The following is a 24,699-nucleotide window of genomic DNA, read 5'->3' on the forward strand; positions in this document are numbered from 1 at the left end:
TATTCTGTTAAATAAAAAAGACATTGAAGAAGCTCCTATGAAAACTGATTGTTAGATTTCAAGTTATTCTACATATCTGGCAATGCAAGAGGAATTTATTCCATTGTACTTTCTAAATCTCATTTTGATCTGTTGTGCTCTGATTGGTTTTTCTTATATTGCCTCTTATAGACAGCAATTATAGGACTGCTATCCAGGAGGTCCTTGGCATTGAATCTAGATAGGGTACATGAATATGGATGGAAGAGGGAGAATAGCCAAGTGGAATCCAGTATGAAAGTTGTCAATTCAATTAAGCTGCTTCCAGTTGTGCTGAGGGCCTCCTGGAGATGAATGGAAGGGTAATTTGTATGGTGCTAAAACTACCTTCCAGAGACATGACAGGGGGTTGAAAAGAATTTGTTTCATGCCAACTTAAATATTAAGGGAGCCTTAAGGAACTCATGATTGTGGGAATGGGATATAAAGGAATTGGGGACAGGGAAGCTCTTGACATCGAGAGCCTTTTTCTGGGCAAGACCAAAGGTGACTTGGGGCCTGGCTAACAAAACAGTAGAAAATGAATTGATTAGCCCTGGAGAGTCTCAGAAAAGTATAGTAACAGCTTTACTCAAGAATAAGAAGCCTTGTACCCCAAAGAGATAATAGGGAAAAAGACTTGTACAAGAATATTCATAGCTGCACTCTTTGTGATGGCCAAAAATTGGAAAATGAGGGGATGCCCTTCAATTGGGGAATGGCTGAACAAATTGTGGTATATGTTGGTGATGGAATACTATTGTGCTCAAAGGAATAATAAAGTGGAGGAATTCCATGGAGACTGGAACAACCTCCAGGAAGTGATGCAGAGTGAAAGAAGCAGAACCAGGAAAACATTGTACACAGAGACTGATACACTGTGGTACAATTGACGGTAATGGACTTCTCCATTAGTGTCAATGCAAGGTCCCTGAACAATCTGCAGGGATCTAAAAAACCCTATCCACAAACAGAGGATAAACTGTGGGAGTAAAAACACCGATGAAAAGCAACTGCTTGACTACAGTGGTGGAGGGGATATGACTGAGGAGAGACTCTAAATGAACACTCTAATGCAAATACCAACAACATGGAAATGGGTTCAAATCAAGGACACATGTGATACCCAGTGGAATTGAGCATCAGCTATGGGAGAGGTGGGGGGGGGGGAGGAAAAGAAAATGATCTTTGTTTCCAATGAATAATATTTGGAAATGACCTAATAAAATAATGTTAAAAAAAAGAAAATGTTAAAAAAAAGAATAAGAAGCCTTAGGAGCAATCAATCAATAACTAATTAATGAACATTTATCAAGCACCTACTATGTGCCAGGCACTATGCTAAGTAGCAGAAGAAAGACTCAGCAAATGACTGCATCCCAGCAGCTGATAACAACAGCAGCTTTATAATTAAGCAAATAGCAGCTTCAGGATAATCAGACATCAACTTGAAATTGTGACAATGAGAAAGGTAATGGTGAGATGAATTTTAGAAGTAGAAAAGTATGAGTCTTCAGATAGGGTTCAATCACAAGAGCATGAGTCCTATGAAAGTATTTGTTCTTCCACTGGTGGCAAGGCAATTTGTAAAGAGGAATTTATTCTTGTCATTTACTTTTTATTCTCTCTTAATTAAAGCTTTGCCGATTAATTTATAGATCCAAGATAATCAATAGAGAATGTACTGGATAGGGGCTTGAATTGTGTTTGAATAACTATAATTACCAAAATCATGTACGCTGACTCTGTTGTAGTCAGGGACCCAAGTCACCTAAGACTAGTATTAGGTGGAAATCCAGTATAGGGAATCCAGAACTACACATAATAATGAAATGTTTTTGAGTTGAACACCTTCTAAAGACAGCCAATCCCCACCATCAAAATGTTCCTCCAAGGTAGTAAAATCTATGGCATAAGAATACCTTAGGGACATCTATTCCCATATAATTCGTTGCCCTAGCTTCGGTTTGGCAAGAGCTCTGGAATTCATGCACGATGTCAGAGGAGAGAAGGGAGTATATAGAAGAAATGTTATGAAGGATAAAATTGACAAGATTTGTCAACAGATTAAATATGAGGAGTGAGACAGGGTGAGGATTCTAGAATAACAGCTGTTGGGAGGATAGTGGTATACTTTGTAGTACTTCTATAAGGGAATTGAGGGAATTAGGACAGCAAGAAGTTAATTGTAGAAATTGAGTAAATAACACTGATTCCACCTTGGGACTCAATTCAGGAGCTAGCTTAATTCTTTTTCTATTTAATTATGGGACTAGTCCAAATTCTGCCTTGTCAGGAAAGTTTACTCAATTGTGGGAATTGGGAGAAAATCTTAATGCATTGTGCGAACCTAGCTCTATGTGGCTGGGAAACTGGACCTGCTGTATACCTGCTGTTGAAAGAAATTTAACCAAGGCCCTAGGTTATGTTGACCAGAAATGCAATCAAATCCTAAGATAGGTGTAAAGAGTTTTCTCCTAAATGTACATCTCAAGCAACCCATATGTATTATCTGAAAAATGGCCCAGAACTAATCAGTTATTGTTTCCAAGTTCCTTTGATTGTTTACAGATAAGTGGGAGGAGTGGGACACTCTTTTTCCTGAATTCAAGGAATTGCACCTGTTCACTCTCCCCCTCACAAGTTAGAAAATCTCTAATCTTTCATCCATAAAAATCAGACTAATGTATTGTTTCTTTTTAATTCATTGGTCTTATTTGATTGTTTTTACTGTATAAAAAAAAATCAGTTTTCCCCTGTGTTCAGGGTCCAGCCCTAAACTAAGGGATTTTAGTCCACTCTGTTAGGCATTTGGCATGCATTACTTAATAAATTGATATGCTCAAAAGATCAAACCTTTTTTTCCTCAATTCCTCATTTCATCTTTTGTTCATTACAGGGAGGTTAAAAAGAAGGGAGGCTTTTTAGGGAAAAGAAAATGAATTCAATTTTAGACATTGAGTTTAAGATGTCTTCTGGATATTATGTCTGACATATCCAATAAGCAGTTAGAGATGGGAAACTAGAGGTTAGGAAAGAAGTTGGGGCTAGAAAAATAGATCTGAGAATCATAAGCAGAGAGATGAAATTGAATACATGAAATCACCAAGAATATAGAGATGGAGAGAGGAGGGGCCAAGAAAGAGAGTTGAGGGACACCCAGGGTTAGCAGGCAATGACTTCTGGATAAACATAAAGATCCAACAAAAGAAACTGAGAAGTAGTGAGTTAAGAGAACCAAGAAAGAGTGACAAAAACCTAGAGAAAAAAAGTGGCAAGGAGAAAAAGATGATGGATAGCGACAATATAGAAAAGTTTAAAAAAATGATGAGTAAAGAGAAAAGGCATTATACTTGACCACTAGAAAGTCAGTAACTTAAGAGAGAGTAGTTTCATTTGGAACTTAATATTAAATAAGGGAGGGGAAAGAAATAAGGCTCTGTACTAAGCATTTACAAATCTTCTCTCATTTGATCCTCACAAACAATCCCGGGAGGTAGGTAGGTTTTTGCTATTATCTCTGTTCTATAGTTGAGGAAATCTGAGGCAGACAGAAATTAAGTGAATTGTCCAGGTTTACATAGCTGGTAAATATATAATGTACAATTTGAACTCAAGTCTTTCTGACTCTAGTTCCAGCATAGCTGCCAATTATAATACCAATTACAATGAAGTATAACTTGGACACAGACAAAACAATAATAGCTTATCCAGTAACTGCACTGGGGAACATCTAAGTGATGCAGCGGATAGAATGCTAGAACTAAAATTGGGAAGACCTGAGTCCAAATACAGTCTTAGATACTTCCTAGTTATATGACCTTGGGCAAGTCCCTTAACTCTGCCTCAGTTCCTATAAAATGAGCTGGAGAAGGAAATGGCAAACCACTTGAAGTAACTTTGCAAACCACAAACTAAGGCACAAATTGTTGGTCATGACTGAAATGACTAAACAACAACCATTCCCTTTAAATCTACTTCAGATTTCTAGGAATATGCATTTACATGTAATTATGTGGGGATATTTTTAGCCCTTGCCTTCTGTATATTGCTTCCAAGGCAGAAGAGCAGTGAGGGCTAGATAATGGGGATTAAGTGACAATGCAGTTGGAGGATCAAACTCTAAAGCAGGTAACTACTTAAGAATTGTACATAATAGGTCTGTATTGGTGAACCTATGGCATGAGTGCTGGAGGGGGCTGCTCCTTTTTCCTTCTCCATGTGTGCCTGAGGACATTTCTCCCATCACCCACCCTTCTGCTCAGCATCTTACTGGGAGTGCTTCCTCCTTCTTCTGTCTAGGGTAAGATGGATGGGAGGGAGACTCAAATGTGATGTGAAGGTTGCAATTTGGGCACTGAGTTTCTAAAAGGTTCACCATCACTTACAATTACAAAGTCATAAAATAAAGCTATGTGAAGACTGAGTGGGAATGTCATTACCAACCCAAGTAATGAGAGGAGATTCAGGATATATGTGTCATTTGAATTGAACTTTAAAGGATGGATAGAAAAATCAACCAGCAACGATAAGGATGGAGGGCATTCCAAATATAGGAACAAGCTTAAGGAAAGACAGAGATAGAAGAACACAGTACATATTCAATGAAATATTGTTGAACAGCTGGGGTATAGAGCCCATGAATGGAAGAAGCATGAGGTAAAATTGGAGAGGTGGATTGTACAGAAGATTGTACAGAAACTTGAATGCTAAGCAGAGGAGTTTGAACTTTTCTTAGTAGACCAATGCATTTTGAACATAGTATATCATGACCAGGTCTCTATTTAGGCAGGTAGAAATCATGGTGGGTTTCTAGAATGCTGGTCCAGGAATCAGGAAGATCTGAATTCAGAGCCTGGTTTGTCAAGGTAGAAAGAGGGGAAAAAAGTTGCATGACCAGTTGTTGAGATGGAATAGAAAAAATCTGATAATTGACTGGTCACAAGAGGGAGAGAAAAGAGTTAAAGACAACAACAAAATCATGACTAGATAAATGGTGGTGCCATAAACAGAACTGGTAAAGTCAGGAAGAATAGCTGGATTAGGGGGAAAGATAATGAACTTGGTTTGGGACAGGTTGAATCTGAGGTAGGGATTGAACAGTCAAGGGAAACTTTCTTGTTCAGATAGTTGAAAATGCATGCCTGAAGCTCAAATACCATAATATGTTTAGCCATTTTCAAATTGTCAGAGATTTAGATTGCTTCCAGTTTTCTCTCCATTACAAATAAGGTAGCAATAAACATCTCTATAATAGATAGTTCTTTTCTTCTTTTCAATTACTTCTTTAGTAGTTTATTACCAATAATGGGATTACAGGGTCAAAGGATAAGATCCATTTTATGACTCTTGTCATGTAACTGACAGATTGTACTGTCCCACCTGGCACAAAGCAGGGGCCAGGTGTGTGCTGGGAGAGGGGCCCAACATGCTCTAGGGCTAGAATTATCCTTCAGAGGCTGGTGTTAAGAAGTCCAAAGGGAAACCCAAGATCTCATTACCAGATAAGCAAACAGTCCATAAACAGTCCCCTGACAAGATCATAAGCTTATCAGTATGCTAGCATAAATCTGATTAGGCAAATCAGGTGTGGGAAGAAAGGAACTCAAGGTGTATCAGGGAAAAGGAGCAGTGAACCTTTCCAGGAAGGCAGAGGACCAGATCAGAAACAAGGATATGTGCATAAGAAAGAGATACTATGGCAGGAATGACAGGCCAAGACAGAATTCAAGCCTAGACTCACTGACTTTAAATCAATAAATTATCCACTCAATTGATAAGTATTAATTACTTACCTTCTGTGGGCCAGGAACTGTTAGATGATATGGATGCAAACATAAAAAAGCAACCCTAGTTGTGAGGCAATTGCACTCTGAATCCAGGACTCAAGGATGTGGCACACTCACCATGCTAAGTGAGTCAAATTGCAATCAATCTCAAACATGTTTGGATACTGGGTTTCTTGATCTACTGCCTAACGTTTGATCATAGTTTGTTGGTCCCTTGGAACCAGAGCCCCTGCACTGCTGACCTGTTCAAATACCATGATTATTTGCTGCCCCTAGACCCTGTTTGTTTGGTGATTGTTAGCCGACCCTTTTGTACTCAGTGACCCATTTCTTGCATCTGGACCCTCACTAACAGAAGTATAACAGCCACAGACTATCCCACATGAGCCAGGTAACCCAGTAATCTTTAGCATGGAAGTCTCAGTGGCAGACTTTAGCTTAATTTTTTTCCCCAATTAATAAGAATTTATTTTTTCTCTTCCCTACTTCCCCACTATGTTGATGGTGGTGATGAAAAAGAAAAACAAATCCTTTGTAAGAAATAAGCATAGCCAAGCAAAATAAATCCCCACATTGGTCACATCCAAAAATGTGTTTCATTCTGTCTCTTAAATCCATCATTTCTGTCAGGATTGGGTCACGTGGTTTAATGAAAGTTAAATACAAATCCTATATGATAAATATGAGCAAGAGAGAAGCCTCTCTGCCTCACCCCTCCAAAAATGTTAAAATTCTCTTAGGTTCCCCCCCTTACTGGAGGCCTTTAAACAAAAGCCCCATGCATTGTTATAGTCCATTAAAAGTGAGATTTTATTTAGTATTTTTGAACTCAGACAATATTTTTCCTCTCTAACTCATTGTCTACATAATTGGCAAAATAATCAATATAAGGTTTAAGTTTAATCATGTAACTTTTGCTCAAAAGACTTTAATGACTCCCTAATTTTTCTAGGATAAAAAAAAAAGTTCTTCGACCTGTGCTTTAAGGTTCTTTGCAATCTGACTCGAAGTTCCCTTTTGAGTTTCATATGGTCCATGGTCTATCCAAACAGTACACAAACTATATATTCTATCTCCTACCTCCTCAGATTTGCATGAACACTTCCCCCATAAGTGGAATTTAAACAAGTATTTGAAACAATGTAAACTGGTAGCCCAAGAACCCAAGGTAAGCATATGTTACAGGCTGGTTCCAAATCTAACTCCTTATTCATTGCAGAGGCTTCACCCTGTTTTAAAGCTAAATCCTATAAACAAGATGATTTCAGCAAAAGCTGGAAAGATCTGCAAGAACTGATGCAGAGTGAAATAAGCAGAACTGCAAGAACGTTGAACACAACTTCAATATTGTAAGATGATCAATCATCTGTGAAAACTTGACTACACTCAATAATGCAATGATCTGGGACAATCCTGAAAGACTTATGATGGAAATTCTATTATCTCCAGAGAAGGAACTGTTGGAGGCATCTTTCACATGAGCGTATTTATGGTTTTATTTGGGAGTTTGGGTTATATATGAGTTTGTTCTTACCAATCAAAATGAAAGTGTGTTTTGCATGACAATAAAAATAAAATAAAATAAAATAAAAAGAAACTAAATCCTAACAAAAATAAATTTTGACAAGGAAAATTATAGTGCAAAAATAGCTAGAGCTCTGGACCCATAGTCAGGAAGGTCGATTTCAAATCCAGCCTCAGACATTTACTTTACTGTAACCCTAGCAAGTCACTCAGGCACTGTAAGTCTCAATTGCTTTGTCTGTAATATGGATTTATAATAGCACTTATTTCACAGGATTGTTGTGAGAATCAAATGAGATAATACATGTAAAGCACTTTGCAAATATTAAAGGTTATATGCATGCTAATTATTGTTATTGTCAAAATTTCTATAAAAATACTCATTGCTGAAAGCAACAATTTGCTTTAAAAATACATAGAGAATTTCTAACATTAAATTGCCAGCATCAAAATCAACATCTTTTATTGTTACCATTTAGAAATTTTTAGGATATGTTATACTCAGTGGGAAATGGCCCAAATCAGATTTTGGATTGTTTTGGACCAGATACCAGAGAGAGGCACCAAGATGGAACAAGTGATCAAGACAGTCCCAGGATAGAAAGGCAAAATGCCTATATAGAGTATATAACAACAATCAGTTCTAGGTGTAGGAAGTTGATGTCAAGGAGGACCAAGAGGGTTATTGGCAAAGTGGGAGGTACTTACTTCATTTAATCACACTCACTCATTTATGAAGTGAAGCAGTATGCTCAAAATCATACAATAAATGGCAGAGGTCAAGATTTGAACCCAGGCCCATTGAGACTGAATCTAGTATTTTATACCACAATATTTTTGTTGAAGGACATCAAGAGATTATTATTATTAGCATATATTAGATATTAGCAGAGTAATTTGGTGATAAGTGAATATTCAAATAAATTCTGAAGTTGAATATGGGGGAAAATGCAGGTTAGAAACAGGCATTATAAGAGGAAGGAACCAAGAATGGAGGAAATGAAATAGGAGTTAGAGTCTCAAAGCAGAGGCTTAACTACAGGTAAATAAGGTCCAAGGACCTTTTATTGAGAATAAGTTATGAAGCAGGGAATTTAGTCCACATGAACAAAGCAACAGTCCAACTTCCAGAAATGGGATTCAAATATGGCATGACTGGCATCAAAGGCAATCATGGTGAGCCAAGTGAACTACAGGTCTGGATCCTTGGCACGCCCCTGTGTAGGAACATGTTAGCTTCAGGGCAGAATCCTATCTAGGACATGGTAACTGGGATATTTTCCCAAAATGTCAAAGTTAGAGGCACTGAATTTAGAGGCTTATGGTTCCACTTGTATATCTTTAGCAGCATAGAAACAAAAGAGTTTAACACCTGATTAGCAGAATAATTAGTCAAAATAGGGTACCATCTTCCATTTTCTGCCCTATTTCTCTCTTCATAGCCTTACGCTGGTACCGCAAATTCTGTATCTTCCACAGGGTATTCTTATACCTCTACCCTTATGCCCAAGCTAGGATACTATTTATATTACTTACCTGGATACAGTTTGAAGTTCTTGTTCTGGATGCAAAAATTCCTAATTATGGCTCTGTTAGGCTTACACTAGTGTGTGTTGTGCACCTAGTTGAAGAGATATGGCAGCTGGGATCTTGGCTAATGATTAAAATTATAAATGTTTTTCACTTTAATAACCATATTTTCTATTTCAGCTTTTTCCTATAGATGCACCTTCATGGAGGCTTGTTTAGAAAAGAAAATGGAGCTCTTGGTCATCCTTAAAACAAAGACAGTCCAATTTGTGGTCAAAAAGCATGCCTTCAACAATATTTATTTTAACAGCACAGTGCCTTTTAAAATAGGAATTTTACTCATCAAAAGCCTAGAAACAAACTCATGGGAGAATCCTGTTGTTTCTACCAACTATCTACTTTCAATTTCACAAGAGACAGGCAAGTAGCAAGATGAAGTTAGGTTTATAAGAAAAACAGTGAGAAGTTGATTTTCCCCAGTGTTCTCAAACTCATAAAAGAATAGAAATGGAGAAGGAAAAGGAAATTCAGCTACCTTTTTAAATGGCTTTCTGAATCCTGAAGAGAACAAGGGAATTGTGACTGAAAAATCAATACTGTCTCACTGCCTCTGTCATTGGCCCCATTCTTTCAGAAATGTTATCTTGCTTTGTAAATCTTTAACTTGCCTTTAATGTGGCAACAAGCTTGTGAGTTTTGCAAAGGCTCTCAGATGACTAGGATGTGGGATCCATCTCACTTGGTTGTAAATGATGAAGAGAAGTCACAAATGGAGCTTCAGAAAATGAAAGTCTTTCATTTTATTGAATGGGCCTGAAATTGGGCCCTTGTTTATCCTTTCTCATTTATACAACTGCTGGATATATGCAACAGGCTTCACAGTTGCTTTTATTAGATATTTTCCTCAGGAACTCCATGAGGCAAGTTCTTGTGGCCTGCTTCTAAGGAGTGGCTTTTGGGGAGCAGAAGAATGAGGTGACTTTTTCAGAGTTCCACAAATGAGTGCAGCAGCTGCGGGTCCAAGTTAAAAATTTTAGACCCAGAATCTCTAACTTATTAGTGTAAACCTTAAAATTTCTTAGACTTGTGAATGTTGGAAATTTCACCATTGGAATGTGAACCCCATTGGCAAGGGAGGTTCCTCCTCCTCCCTTCTTAAGATTACTTTAGGACAGAAACCTTTTGCTGAAGAATGGAAAGGGCTTTGACCTATGCTTAAGCATAGAACAGGAAGTTTTTTGAGTCATGATTGATTTTAGAATTGATACAATCTCCACCCTACTCAGTCCTAACAGGTTTTAGGAAGGACTGCAGCATAGATCAAGATTTAATTATTTGAGAATATGACCTTCAACAGACATGTGCAAAGCCACAGACCTCTGGGCGGTCCTGGGTTAAGCTAGAGCCACCATTGACACAGGGAAGACATGGACAGTGATTGGTAGATGTGAGAACTGAGGGGAGGGAACTTGGATGGTTTCCTTAAAGATAGAGGGGTCTGAGGACTGAGGGTTGTTGGTTAGAGAGGTTTTTGGTCTGAGAGGTGGTGCTTTGAGAGTTGGATCTGAAGGAAGCTGGAGGTGGAGGCCCCTGAGACTGTTTCTCCATTTGGGTCACATGAGTAATAGGGACTGATCTCCTTTCTTTGCCTCAGCTATCTAAGGGCTTGGGCCTTTTGGCCCAGACTAAACAGAAGGGGTATTTAAGCCCTATTCCCTTCTCTCCCCTTTCTCTTTCCCTCTCTCTCTCTATCTCTAATTCCTTTCTTCCTCCTGTTTGTAATTAAACTCTATAAAAGGTTGACTGCTGACTTGAGTTTTCATTTAGGAATTACATAGCTGAATTCCTTGGCGACCTTAAATTAATATATATCAGTCTTTTAAAGTGATTTCCTTGTCACATTAGTCCTTGAGTCATACTTCCTCTCATTCCATACCATCCTCAAACTTGGCTAATTTCTACTTGCTTTCATGAGACCTGACATTTGTTCCAACATTCACTCCCCTCTCCTTTTCAAGCTTTGGTCCCTTTCTTCTCCTCTCTTCTCTCTGTTCCCAAATTCCTCCTGAGCTTAGAGAAAGGTAAATTTGCTAATATTTATTACAAATTGGCTTGCTGCCTCCACAGCATATTCAATTCCACCTCTCCTTAACCCCAACCACCCTCTGTAACCCTGCAGCAAAGATTCAGAACTCAATAAGACTTCATCATTTTGTTTTGGACAGACCCTTTGATCCATAATCTAACCATCTTTTTGTGGCCCACATGCTATAAGCTTTCCCAAGGATCCTTTCTCAAGGGGAGAGAGAAAAAGAAGAAAGGGATTTTTTTGTGGGGTGGGGGGAGCCAGGAATATGGAATTTTTTCTCACCCACCATTATCTAAGATGGGCCTTAGCAACATTCTGAAATAAATAGTACAACTCAGTTTTTCATCCAGGCATTCCCCACCATGAATCCGTGAATCCTATGGCCCAATCATTCTCCACCCTCTCTCCCAAGCCTCATTTGGCTTGTGTACAACAGATGTAAGAGAGGAATGTCTCTCCTTTATTAAACCTTCCTAGCTTTGTTTCACTGCAGAGACGGTACAATGCCAGGCTTCCAAGGTAGACTGATCCCTATCTTCCTTTCCTAGCAGAGACAGGCAATTTGCTTGGCATTCGTTATGAATCAGTTGAGATATGAATATGCCTATTTGTTTATGTTTTTTTTCTTTGCCTTGTCGAGGAGAGTCAAAGCTGTTGCTATCATTCCAGCACACTTTATGAAGAGATCAGCAGATTATCAGCACAGAGGGAGTGTGCATCAAACAAATAACTGTCTTTATGAAATCAGAAGGATGTGACTCTTATTATTCACTTTCCAGCATAAGCATTTGAGAAATACAATTCTAAATGTTTCTGATGGTCACCTAGTACATTTTAGTGTGCTGTTATGCAGTCATGTCTTACTTTTAGGTTAAGTGACTTGCCCAAGATCACACAACTAGGAAGTGTCTTAGCCTGGATTTGAACTCAAGTCTTCCTGACTCCAGGTCTAGCATTCAACCACTGACCCATAGTTGCCTCTTATAGTTTAGTGTATTTAGAAAGGAAATTAGCAGTGATGGAAAGAGCTTTCAAGAGAGTAGGAAGACCTAGGCTAGCCTGATTTCTGATGCCTACTAACTGTAAAACTCAGGCAAATCATTTAATCACTCACTTTCCTTATCTGCCAAATGGGGACAAGTTCTTGTATTTCCTCTTTTACAAGGTTGTTATGAAATAAAATGCTGTTTCTAAAGTGTTCTGTAACCATAGATCTCTACATAAAATGATCTCTTCAAAAAAGTAATACTGCAAATTTCACCCAGTATTTGATATATAAAATTTGAACCTTACAACAATCTCCTGAAATAAGTCCAACATATTATCCCCACTTTGCAGATGAAATAACTGAAGTTCAGAGATATTAAAGAATTTGCCCATTCTCATAAAGATATCTCAATGGAAGAGTTAGGAAAGAAGGCAGAAGGAGATGATGGTTTATTGCTCTAAGGGTGGAACAAAGGAAGAGAGAATAAAAGATGATGGTAAGGAGTTTCACATGTAAAAATGAGGAGAAAAGAGCATTTGATAAAAGACGTCAGCATTTTAGACAGAGTATAAAGCCAAACTTTTAGTGTAAGGGATGGATAAAGGTAATGTAAATATATACTTAAGGAGAACAGGAGTGATTTGGAAAAGAAGATGTGAGGAATTCAATGAACAATCAATCCAAGAAGATTAAAAGGATTGGTTTGGTACAGTGACGGCCAAGCTGAGATTAAATAGATGATTTGTAATAGACTTAGTCAACAAGGCAGCTAGGTGGTTTGGTAGATAGAGTGCTAGACCTTGAGTCAAGAAGATCCATCTTCCAGAGTTTAAATCTGATCTCACTTACTAGCCATGTGACCTTAGGCAATTCACTTAACCCTGTTTGCCTCAGATTCCTTATCTGTAAAATGAGCTAGAGAAAAAAGTGACAAACCATTCCAGTAGCTTTTCAAGAAAATTCTATATTGTGTCTTGAAGAATTGGGCATGACTGAAACAACTAAACAGAAATAGTCAAGAAAGTTTTATGGCTTCCTCTAGCAGTGTTCAAAAAAGATGGGATCTTCTGGGTAAACAGGACTCCAGAGTAGAAGCAGGGCTCATCCTCTCCTCTCCACCAATGGAGACAGAGTGCCTCAAAATGACAAAACCAAAGTCAAACGAGCAAAGAAGATCCACAGTAGAATACAGCATGGAAGGCAGGCAAAGTTAGGGCATTTACAAGCTAAAAGGGGGCAAAATTTTCCAACTAAGGGGTGATCCCCAACCCCACTTCACCTACCTTGCCAAAGTCAGAGCCAGCATAGGACAAACTTCTAAGTTCTAGGAGGGAGGCTGGCTGACCCCACCAACAGACCTACCCCTTAGAGAAACTGGGACTTGGGACACTGGGTGGCCAAGGAAACATTTAAATAGGATAAGAAGCTTGGGCATAAAGGGGAGGCTCATAACAAATGTACTGTAGAGACCCCAAAAAAGCCTCCAGGGAAAAACCTTTCTAGCACTCAATACAGAGATTTGCCTACACCCCACACCTAGACCTCTGTAAGGAAATATATAAGTTCTTGGGGGCTAAATCTGCCGGTAAGTACAGCAAGACTAGGGATCCCAGGAAACTGAGAATCATGGAGATAGGGCAGAGAGCTTGAGCAGAGACAGAAAGCTCAAAGCAAAATGCCACAGAGATCTGAAAAATAACCTCTGGGCAAAAACCTCTGTACCACTCAACACAGAGACTTGCCTGCTCTCCATACCCAGACCTCTGCAAGGAGAGAAAATCAAAATGCTTGGGAATACATAGGTAGTAATCATAACTTTGAATGTGAATGGGATGAACTCACCCATAAAGCAGAAGCAAATAGCAGAGTGGATTGGAAACCAAAATCCTACCATATGTTGTCTACAAGAAACACACAAGAGGCAGGTAGACACACACCGGGTATGGGTCAAAGGCTGGAGAAAAATCTCTTGGGCCTCAACTGAGAAAAAAGAAGATAGGAGTTGTAATCATGATATCTGACAAAGCCAAAGTAAAAATAGATCTAGTTTAAAGAAATAGGGAAGGTAATTATTTCTTGATAAAAGGCAGTAAAACAATGAGGAAATATCTGTGCTCAACATGTACGTACCAAATAGTATAGCATCTACATTTCTAAAGGAGAAACAAGAAAAAATAAAATAGAGACACAAAGGAATACACCTTCTTTTCAGTAGCATTTGGTACATTCACAAAGACTGACCATGTACTAAGGCATAAAAACATGGCAAACAAGTGCAAAAAAGCAGAAATAATAAATGTAACCTTTTCAGATCATAATGCAATAAAAATAATAATTAATGAGGTTAAATGGAGAGCCAAAACAAAATTAAACAAAAAAATAATTGGAAATTAAATAATATGATTCTCCATAATTGGTTAGTTAAAGAACAAATCATAGAAACAATTAATAATTTATTGAAGAAAATGACAATGATGAGACATCATTTCAAAAACTATAGGATGCAGCCAAAGCAGTACTCAGGGGGAAATTTATATCCTTGAGTTCATTTATGAACAAAATAGGGAGGTCAGAGTTTAATTAATTGGGCATGCAAATCAAAAAAACTTGAAAGGGAACAAATTCAAAACCCCCAGATAAAAACTAATTATTAGAGATTCTAAAGATTAAAGGAGAAATTAATAAAATTGTAAGTGAAAGAACTATTGAATTAATAAATAAGACTAGAAGCTGTTACTTTGAAAAAACAAACAAAATAGATAAAGTGCTGGTCAATCTAATAAAAAAAAGGAGAGAAGAAATCCAAGTAAACAGTATCAAAGATGAAAAGGGAGACCTCACCTCTAATGAAGAGGAAATTAAGGCAATCATTAAAAACTATTTCACCCAATTATATGGCAATAAATATGGTAATCTGGGTGATATGAATGTTTAAAAAATATAAATTAACTTTATTAACAGAAGAAGAAATAGAATACTTAAATAATCCAGTATCAGAAAAAGATGGGATTTAGAAGGGGAAGTAGAGTTAAGGTAAAGTATTGGAAAAGTAAAGGAGGAGTCTTCTAGAGTTGGAATTTGAAGGGGAAGAAGTAATAGACAGCATTATATTTAAATTAGTTAACTCAATAGTCAAGATTTTGAAAGGAAATAAATGAAAACAGATTAAGGGTGATTCACAGGAAAAGGAGGGAGGGAAGGAGTAACTAGAGATTATGTGGAGATGAAAATGCGTTTCACAGGTGGTTAGGTAAAGGGAGAAGTGGGAAGATAGGAAGCCTCAGTCAGAAAGAGGAATATCAGAGTTCTGTTTGTTAGATGTAGAACACTTATGGTTGATGATGAGATTAAGAATATAACTGTTCCTGCATATGGTGGAAGTACTTTGAAGACAAAGATCATAGAACTTCCGGAGACTGATGAACTGGGAAGTAAAAGTCTCCTGGGGAACATCAGTGGGGTATGATATTTTGAAGTCCCTACAAAAATTACCACCAAGACTGGGAAGAGGTGGTATCTCTCTTTTCTCTTCTCTCTTTCTCTCTGTTTTTCTGTCTCTCTCTCTCTCGGTTTCTCTCTCTCTCTCTCTCTCTCTCTCTCTCTCTCTCTCTCTCTCTCTCTCTCTCTCTCTCTCTCTCTCTCTCTCTTTCTGTCTCTCTCTGTCTCTCTCTCTTGTCTCTGTCTTTCTGTCTCTCTCTGTCTCTCTCTGTCTCTCTGTCTCTCTCTCTCACTCTCTCTCTTTCTCTCTCTCTCTGTGGGCATGCAAATCTCTCTCTCTCTCTGTCGCTCTCTCTCTCTCATCTAGAGAAGAGACTACTTCAAAAGAAGAAAAGTTGATGAATGAACAAGGTCTGAGAGTAGCCACAAAAACCAAAGAGCATACCTCCTCCTGGATTTTTGGAAAAATGTGATAAAGGGTATAACTGGTATTAGTGAGGGTTGATAGAGATGAAATGTTTTCTGCTGGGAGCTAGTTTTTTTTCTGATTTTGATGAGATGGAAAGAAAAAGATTTAAAATGAATGTCAGTATATTAGCAGTAGAATGGCCATTCTACAGGGCACAAAGGAATAGAAAAGCCAATTGATGAAGTACAGTCAGGCCAGAAATCATAAGAAATTCACATAGAACATTTCTGAACTAATATATTGCTCATTCTGAAATATATCCCTGCAGAGTATGGCCAAATATAGTTTGTCCTTGATGTTTTTATGCAGCTCAAGATATCTGTTCCCAACTCTCTCCAATCCCCTTTCTTCATAAAATTCTTAAATGATTGCCTTCACTTCCTTAGCACTTATGCAGGGGTTCAGATTTCTGTTTTCCCTATTAAGGAGACAATGTGGTAATAAATAGAGCAATGGTCCTGGTGATAGAGGGCTTGGGTTCAAATTTCATATATGATTATTATCACCCAAGGAACCTTGGACAAGTCATTTAAATTCCTTGAGTTTCCTCATCTATAAAATGACTAGGTTAGAGTAAACGGTGTCTGAGGTACCCTCCCTTCAAGATCTATCTATCTATCTATCTATCTATCTATCTATCTATCTATCTATCTATCTATCTATCTTAGTGATGTATCTAGAGATCTATCTATATAAAATCCCATTCTACTTGAATGACTTTAAAGATATTCCAAATTTGCTATTTACCACATCTAATTATCTTTCCAAATCTTCTATCCTGCCTTTCTTCTGTATTTTTGAACCTATCAAGCACCTCTTTCTTGATATTTTCTTTTCTTTCATTTCAGTGGCACTATATGTATTTTGGTTTTCATGATGAGTCCCTGGTAACTTTTTTTTCTTTTCAGTACTCCTTTTACCTCATCCCTCTCCAAAATGTGTACAATTGCTCTTTTCCCCATTTTCCCACTCCTTTTTTATCAATATTTTCCCTTTTGTATCATCCAACCCCATATTTGTAGTGATAACCACTATATGGATGACTCTCAAACCCCATCTCCAGCCCTGACTTCCAGCCCCACATTTCAAGCTGCTGGATGAGCATATTCACCTCACTGTCCAATCAGTATTCATACTCTACATGTCTAACATCTTTCTCTACTGAAAGTTACTCTGTTTCCTTACTTCCTTATTTCTATTTATGATATCACTAATTCTTCCTATTAATGAGGTTCAAAAATCCATGAGTTGTAATTGATTTTTTCATTCTTAAAAAAGATATGTTCAAATAGCTGATAAGTACCAAAAGTGAATCTTGAACTCGACTGAGTTCAACATTCCCCAAATTGCCCCTTATATATGTACCAGTTTTATATCCATGTTATCTTTTATATCCATCCCCTTCTCCCACAGCCACCATCAGAAGGGTTCTGGTGCAAATGACTATTCATCTTCACTAGTGTGATAGTAACCCAATAATGTACTACTATGTCATTTAAAAACCTCAAGGTGGATGCCCACTGCCTGCAGAGAAAATTACCCCAGTTGCTTAATTAGTCCTGAAGACCTTTCAAAATCTGGCTTCCATGTACCTTTTAGCTAGTTTTCCCTTCTTTGTTTTAGAGAGAAAAAAATTATTCTCTATTCTCTAACCTCATCTTGACCTTTCTATTTTCTTCGCATTTACTTACAACATTCATGGTAACTGTAGCAAGTCTCCCTCAACTCCCTCTTTACCTATTGAAATCCTTCTCATCCTTCAAGGTTCTCTGTTCATATATTCAATCAGAGGCTCATGCACTTACTTAATTCCAATTCAAAGGTAAGCTCTCTTTCATCAAGAGTCACATGATTTTGTACTTCAGCAACATACTTATATGTTATCGTGTATTATAATTATTTGTGCTCTCATATTATCTCTCTGGTTAGATTTTAAGCTCCTTGAGGTCACTTAGACTTGTGTCCCTGGCAACTAGCAGAGTCCTTTGCATATAGCTGGCACTTAGACATGTTTACTGTAGTTATTCTTGATTCAGTGCCCACTATGTGTAGAGATCAGTGAGATCAGTATTTGGTGCTATGGGCAAGGAAAAGGAAAACACAGTTTCTAACCCCTGAAGGCTCACTTTATCACAGGTTAGTCATACAAAATCTAGCCTGAGAGTTAGAAGGGAACATGAACAATTTAAGTGCATATGCACGTATGCACACAAACACACACACACACACACACACATTCATTGTGGGAAGTGCAGTTGACAAGGATTGATCAGGAATGAACAATATTTTTAATGGCTCCAAAGTGTCAATATATGGTTAAGTTAAAAGCAAATGTCAAAGAATCATGAACTTGGAATGGACTAGTTGATGTGAACACTCCCTTCTATGTCCACAATAAGAAGCAAAAAGTTAGAAAAGTCTGAACTCTACTATTGACTCTGAAGCACATTTTACTATTTAGCCTCTTTATAAGATGGAAAATTGTTCATACTCCTTCTGGTTTGATTTGCTTTGGAGGTCATCTTTCACCTTCTTTGCCTCATCTTCCATCTCCTTTATCTTCCTTCTTAAGTTCTTTTTCCAGTTGTCTTCAGCCTCTCTTAATTGTGTTTTCTATTGTATTTTGAGTTCTTCCAAAGCCTGTGTCCAATTCACTGGAGTTTCTGTGTTTTTGCTTTGGGTTCCTTGATCCTCCTCTTACATTTGCTCTTTTTTCATTGCCTGGATAGAAGCTGTTGATTGTAATTTCTTTTTTTCTTTTTCTGTTGTTTGCTCATATTTCCCCCTTTTTCCCCCTGTGGTTTCCTGCACTCTTGTGTGATGGATCTGTGGGTTTGGGCTTTTCTGTCAGCCTTCACTCTTGGAGCTTAGCAAGGCACTCAGAGCAGTTTGTGGGGAAGGGATGTTGGAGCTTGAGCTTCCCTGCCCTCTGAAGATGTGATGAGATTAAGCCCAGCTGAGTTTAACTTGCAGTGCTGGATGTGCCCTGAGGCCAAAACCTCAGGAAAGTGGTGGGGAGGGATATGGAGTGTCTCTGCTGCTGTGACTAGGCTGCCTCCTCTGTGTTTCTCCTCGAAGCTGCTTCCCAGTCATCCATGTTCAGAGCCCTGAACTTAGCTTTGCCCTCAAGATACTCCCTCCAGACTAGAGCCCTTGCCTACCCAGAGATTCTGGCTACTACTGGAGGCTCAGTACTGTGGGTGAGGGAGGGGTTCTGGGATCTTCCTTCCCCTTAAACTTGAGTATTCTCGAATTCAGGCTTTTTGTACCTTTTAAGTTGAGTTCAGCAGGAGGGTTCCTTAGCTGTGTCCTGTTAGATTTGGTTTTCAGTCTCCTAGGAGCATTTGGTTTTTAATTGGTGAGGAAGGGTTTTCAGAGGTCTGAACTTTCGCTGCCTCTATGCTGCCATCTTGACTCCACCTCTCAAGATGGGAAATTGATAGAGGGAAATTTAGGGAACCTTTATTTGGTTTAGAATTCCTTGTTTAGAATGCTTGGTTCACTTTTCTACCTGGGTGGCTAGCTAGTGTAAATGGATTTACATTATTCTAATGCTTCCTTCTCAATGCTAGGACACGCAGTCACTTTTGGGGACAGAATATTTAAAGATATCTAAAACTTTTCTTTCCTGACAACCTCATCTGGACATATTCCAGAACATCTGTAGAGAATGTTTTGAAATAGAAACATTTGACCAGTTCTGCTATCCCAACGCCTGTGTTAAATACTAAAGCTTGCCAGCATTGTATTTTGATAGGGAAAAAAATTAGATAAGTTTTAACTATTAAAGATCTATAGAAAATAATCAATAAACCATTTATCCTATCTTCATTCATGACTACATTTATAGAAATAGGAATCCTATATCAGTGTCCTCATGAGAGTTAGAGACCAGTTAAAGACTGATAATAGGAAAGCAGAGGGGGAATATAGTGAATTGTAAAGATCACTGGATATAGCACCAAGAGTACTTATGTTTGAATCCCAGTCTTGCCAAATCCCAGTTTGAATATCACCTTTGGAAGGCAACTTGGACATTTTGGACATCCATTTCTTCAACTATAAAATGAGGGGGTTAAAATAGAGGAACTTAAAATTCCTTCTTGCTAGTAAAATAACTTACATGGGAAAAATATATCCAAAATATCCATTATGATATCATGGCTCCTCTTGAATTGCCATATATTTTGTTTTTTGGTGATATTACTTTCAAATTTTACCCTGGAGAAAGAAACTTTTCTATGGTAAAGAATAAATGAATATTTCTGTCATATATTTTTAAAATGTCTATTCCTTTTATTATTTTTCAATTATGTATAGACACAATTTTCAAAAATTTTCTCTGATGTTTTGTGAGGCAAATTCTCTCCCTTCCCCCTCCTTGAGATAACAAATAGTCTGATATGGGGTTTACCAGTGCTGTCATGCAATATATATTTCCATATTTCCCATGTCATAAAAGAAGACATATATTGCACATACAAGAAAAAAAAACTCATGAAGGAAATAAAGTGGAAAATGGGATGATTCAATTTGCATTCAGACTCCGACAGTTCCTTCTATGTCATATGCTTTACTACCTAAAGTCTTGTTATTTTCTACCTGCCAGAGAACTATTTTCCTTGGAAATGTCTTTTTCTCAACAAGAATGCAGTCCATCTATCTGGTAGAGAAATGATGGTAACCATTTGTGGAATTGGGCAATGACCAATGATATAGTTATACTGATTGTTTAGACAGCACAGTTCACAAAATTTCCTCTTCTAAGAAGTTACCACTTTCCCCTTGTAAGTGCAATTCTGAGGCTTCCAATATGATATTGGTATCCAATGAAAACAGAGAATTAGAGGCACTAAATCAAATTAACAGTTGCCAAGAGGACCTGGGAAATGTATCATTGGCACTGGACAATGTCAAATCATCCAATGGCCTTGGTTGCTGAGAGTAAGTATAGAAGGTCATGTATCACAGGTGCTAGGCAGATACATTTCATTGAATGTTCTGGGCTTGGCTTGAACATTCTCCAGATACTCAGTTTAGCTCCTATTAATAGCTGTGCATTGAATTGTAAATGACATGTATGATATACAATGCTTGATAATGTCAGCTCAATTGAACAAGATTTCCTTTCAGAGTTTTTAACTCTTTGGAACATCCAGAAAGCCTGTCTTCCTCCTGTCATAAAAAGACTATCTAATACCATTTGCCGAAAGGTTTCCATGTTTCTAAGATCATATGATACTCTCTTCCATATGGCATATGAGTAGAGCTTCCAGATAAAGCCGAGGCTTTAGACATGACTCTTTAAAACAAATGCATAGGTCAAATGTCTTCCAACTTAACAGATAATACAATGAACAAAGAGAAGTAATACACTGGACTTACATATTTCAACATAAATACCATTTTTAGGTATTAAAAAAATAAGGTGGTCAGCTAGGTGGTTCAGTGGATTGATTGAGAGCCAGGCCTAAAGATGGGAGGTCCTAAATTCAAATCTGACTTCAGACACTCCCTAGTTGTATGACCCTGGGCAAGTCACTTAACTCCCATTGCCTAGCCCTTACCACCCTTGTACCTTGGAACCAATATCCAGTATTGGTTTTAAGAAAGAAGGTAAGGGTTTTTTTTAAAAAAGGAATAATAAAAATATAGCTAGCATTTATATAATGTATTAAAGCTCTTAAAGTGCTTCATAAATATAATCTCATTTTATGCTCACACCAATTTGGGGAGATAGGGGCTATTATTATGTGCATTTTCCAGGTGAAAAAACTGAGGCATAGGTTAAACAACTTGCCCAAGGTCACACAAGTAGAAAGTGTGTCTCAGGTCAGATTCAAAATCAGATGTTTCTGACTGGATTCAAAGCTCTCTATCCAGATAGCTGCCTCTAAGAATAAAGCTAGTTGTTTGTTTGTTTGTTTGTTTTTTATAGAGCTTTATGGTTTGCAAAATCCTTTAACGTATGCTATCTCAGTTGTGCTAGTATAACATTCTCATAATAACCCTGTGATATGGGTACTATTCTTATCCTCACTTTACGTATGAGTAAACTGAGGTTTCTGATTCCTAGCTTAGTCTCCTTTCTACTATAATGTGCTTATATGTTTGTTTGCTTGCTTCAGATCTGGATCTCCTGGTGTGGAAACTTCCTCCTCCATCGATACAGACTAGCAACTACTCTATTACATAGTTTTAGATTGTTCCTTGGGCTGTTATGGTTTCCACTAGGTAACACTCTTTTTGTCTGATTTTATTACTATATATTACTATTTACATTGGGTTTTAACTTAATAATCAGCTCAGAAAACCAGAATCATGAAAACCCTACAGTTGAGTTTGTAGCAAGAGAACAGAGAATTCTTAAAGGGTGGCTCAATGGCCATCTTTACCTAAAAGTCAGATAATTCAATGAAAGGATTAGGTTTGTTTTTGAAGCAATGGGTACAGATTATGAAGAGAAAAATTAAGCCTTGTTATAGAAAGAAAAGAAAAATTTCCTGATGGTAGACCTACCCCCACAGATGAACAGCTGAAGGTAGTGAGTTCCCTCATCTTGAGCTCCTTGAGGGGAAGCTGGTTGACCATGTATTGGGCATGTTGAAGAGAGGATCGGACTTCCAGGTGTGACTTTTGAAGTCCCCTTGCTATTCTGAACTCCTGTGATGTTAACAAATGGTAAATGGACATTTACTTCTTTGCCTAAGGTCACATAGAAACTTTAAGACAAATATGAGAACAGCATTTTTGCCCTGTAACCTACAGCACTATGAGGAAACAGCCCTAACCCTGCATGCATTTCATTCTTCTCAAATGCTCTTTCCTCAGGGTTTTCTGTCTAACCTCTGCACACACAGGGCCACTGAAAGATAATAAACATTATGCCTGTTTTCTCCTTTCAGTCAGATGGATCCTTCACAGAGTCTAAACACTGCCTTTTTGTTTTATTGGGAGAACAAAACTGTGTTTGATGATCAAATGATAGTTTTAACGGATTGAAGAGTATTTCCGTTAAAGGATGGCTACAATGTGAGCTGGGACTGTTTAAATAACCTTGTTTTCCTCTTGTATCAGAGGGTTAGAATTCTAATGTAGCCTATTCATGCTCCAACCTGATCATATCCCTGAGCTAAGATTCTGAGTGGCATCAATCCATGGCATCTGAGGGCCTTTGCCAAAGACGTGTCAGAACTCCCTGAAAGTACAAATCACCCCATAAATTCGAGATTTACACAACACTGGTGACCTCATCGTTGAAATATGTCTTAATGATCCAGTGAGTAGAAGGCTTCAGTAAACTCACTGAATGTTTCACATTGTTATCAGTGGGTGTTCCCCAAAGTTTATGAGTAATGACAGCACCAGTCTAATTCTCAAGCAAGCAGTATCAGCCAAATGAAGTTTTCAAAGTTTGAGTTATGAAATGAAATAATAGCCTTGAAGATTTTCTATTCCTGTGATCCTTTGCAGAACCTTAAAAAAGTGTTTTAAGATAATTTTGTCTCTTTGAATCCTTGACAGGATTTTGTTTTTTCTCTCTTCTTTCAGTCAGGCTTTTCTTCAGTATAGGGAACTTCCAGTGTGGGAAATTCCCTCAGCTATGAGTAACAGAAATTCCTCTGCAACTTATAGTCTTTAAGAGTTACCTGTCCTGTGCAACTGAAAGATGAAGTGACTTGTACATTGTCACACAGAGAATGTGTCAAGGGAAAGACTTAAGTTCAAGTCTTCCTAGTTCCAGTATAAAACATCTATTCATTATACTAATTTTGCCTCCAAATGATTTAAGACAATGATAATCAGTACAGTAATTTAAGTTGTTGAAATGAATAGTTGAAAATGAGTTTTTTAATTGCTATATCTTTCACATAGCACCTATTTTTCATTCTTCCTCTTTATCCTTGACATGTTGGATTATCTTTGGTCCTAGGGATTCCCAGGATCTGGTCCTCTGGGAAAACAGAGTATTAGAAGTAGAAAAGGAATGATCAAACTGTTACATAAAATGTACTCTGTATTTACAGTAGAAACTGTGGCCCTACATCTCCTTATGCCACCCAATATAAAAAAGAGAATGCCTGTGGGGAAAAGACTTGCTGAAATTTGGGGGATGGTAGTGGTGGTGGCAAGGATTAAGGTGAGTGACAGAGAAAAGGAAGCCAAAACCGCTGCTGCTCTTGTCTAAAAAATGAATGGTGTAGGAAAATCATACTGGAGATCCTGAACATTTGGTTTTCAATTCACTTATAAAATAATGGAATTTTCATTCATATATCCCTTCCAGAAAGGATATTGGAATGACACCTAGTTCAGTCCCTACCTCAATCATAAATCTCCTCTATAAAAACCCTAACAATGATTAGTTAATCCAAACTCCTTTTTAAATACCTACAGTGATAGGGAGATCACTTATATGTCAGTCTATTTCACTGAAAATTCCATTGGATAGATCTATTTGATAGAAAGTTTTTCCTTCTATTCATTCATCATTTTTCAAGTATATATAATATACAAAGCATTGTACCAGACACTCAGTATGTGCTAGACACAATAAAAAGGATTGTAAGCTGTAATTTTCATCCTTATTTAATTCAGCATTTTAGATGACTGAACTAAATTATTCATTATTATTATTTCAAGCATTGGGACTGCTAACATTATGACAAAGGCCCAATTATTGCTTTTGTTTATGAAAGTACTTTCTTTGGGTACAATGAGACAAGAAACTTCTGTGTGGTACCTTTCTGAATTTTTAATTATTGACTCTATTTAGACTGATAAATCCTTTAACACCCTGATCGTGTAATTCCTTACTTTCAATGATTTTTTTTCTATCCCATTTCATCTTATA

The 24,699-nt window shown here is 37.6% G+C and overlaps 1 protein-coding gene across 4 annotated transcripts in view; it reads right to left on the bottom strand.

Annotated features, from left to right (window-relative positions):
• The window catches only part of STARD13 (StAR related lipid transfer domain containing 13), a 799,642-nt gene that overhangs the window by 709,106 nt on the left and 65,837 nt on the right, over positions 1–24,699 (bottom strand). For 3 of the 4 annotated variants that reach the window (XM_056825164.1, XM_056825162.1, XM_056825163.1), the window contains one exon: positions 22,365–22,508. The exons of the other annotated variant lie outside the window; for it this stretch is intronic. The gene's annotated coding sequence lies outside the window, so the exon portion shown is untranslated. The remainder of the gene's footprint in view (positions 1–22,364; positions 22,509–24,699) is intronic. 4 annotated transcript variants of the gene reach the window in all.

Source organism: Monodelphis domestica, chromosome 4 (assembly GCF_027887165.1).
Source record: "Monodelphis domestica isolate mMonDom1 chromosome 4, mMonDom1.pri, whole genome shotgun sequence".
NCBI classification, from domain to species: Eukaryota; Metazoa; Chordata; class Mammalia; order Didelphimorphia; family Didelphidae; genus Monodelphis; species Monodelphis domestica.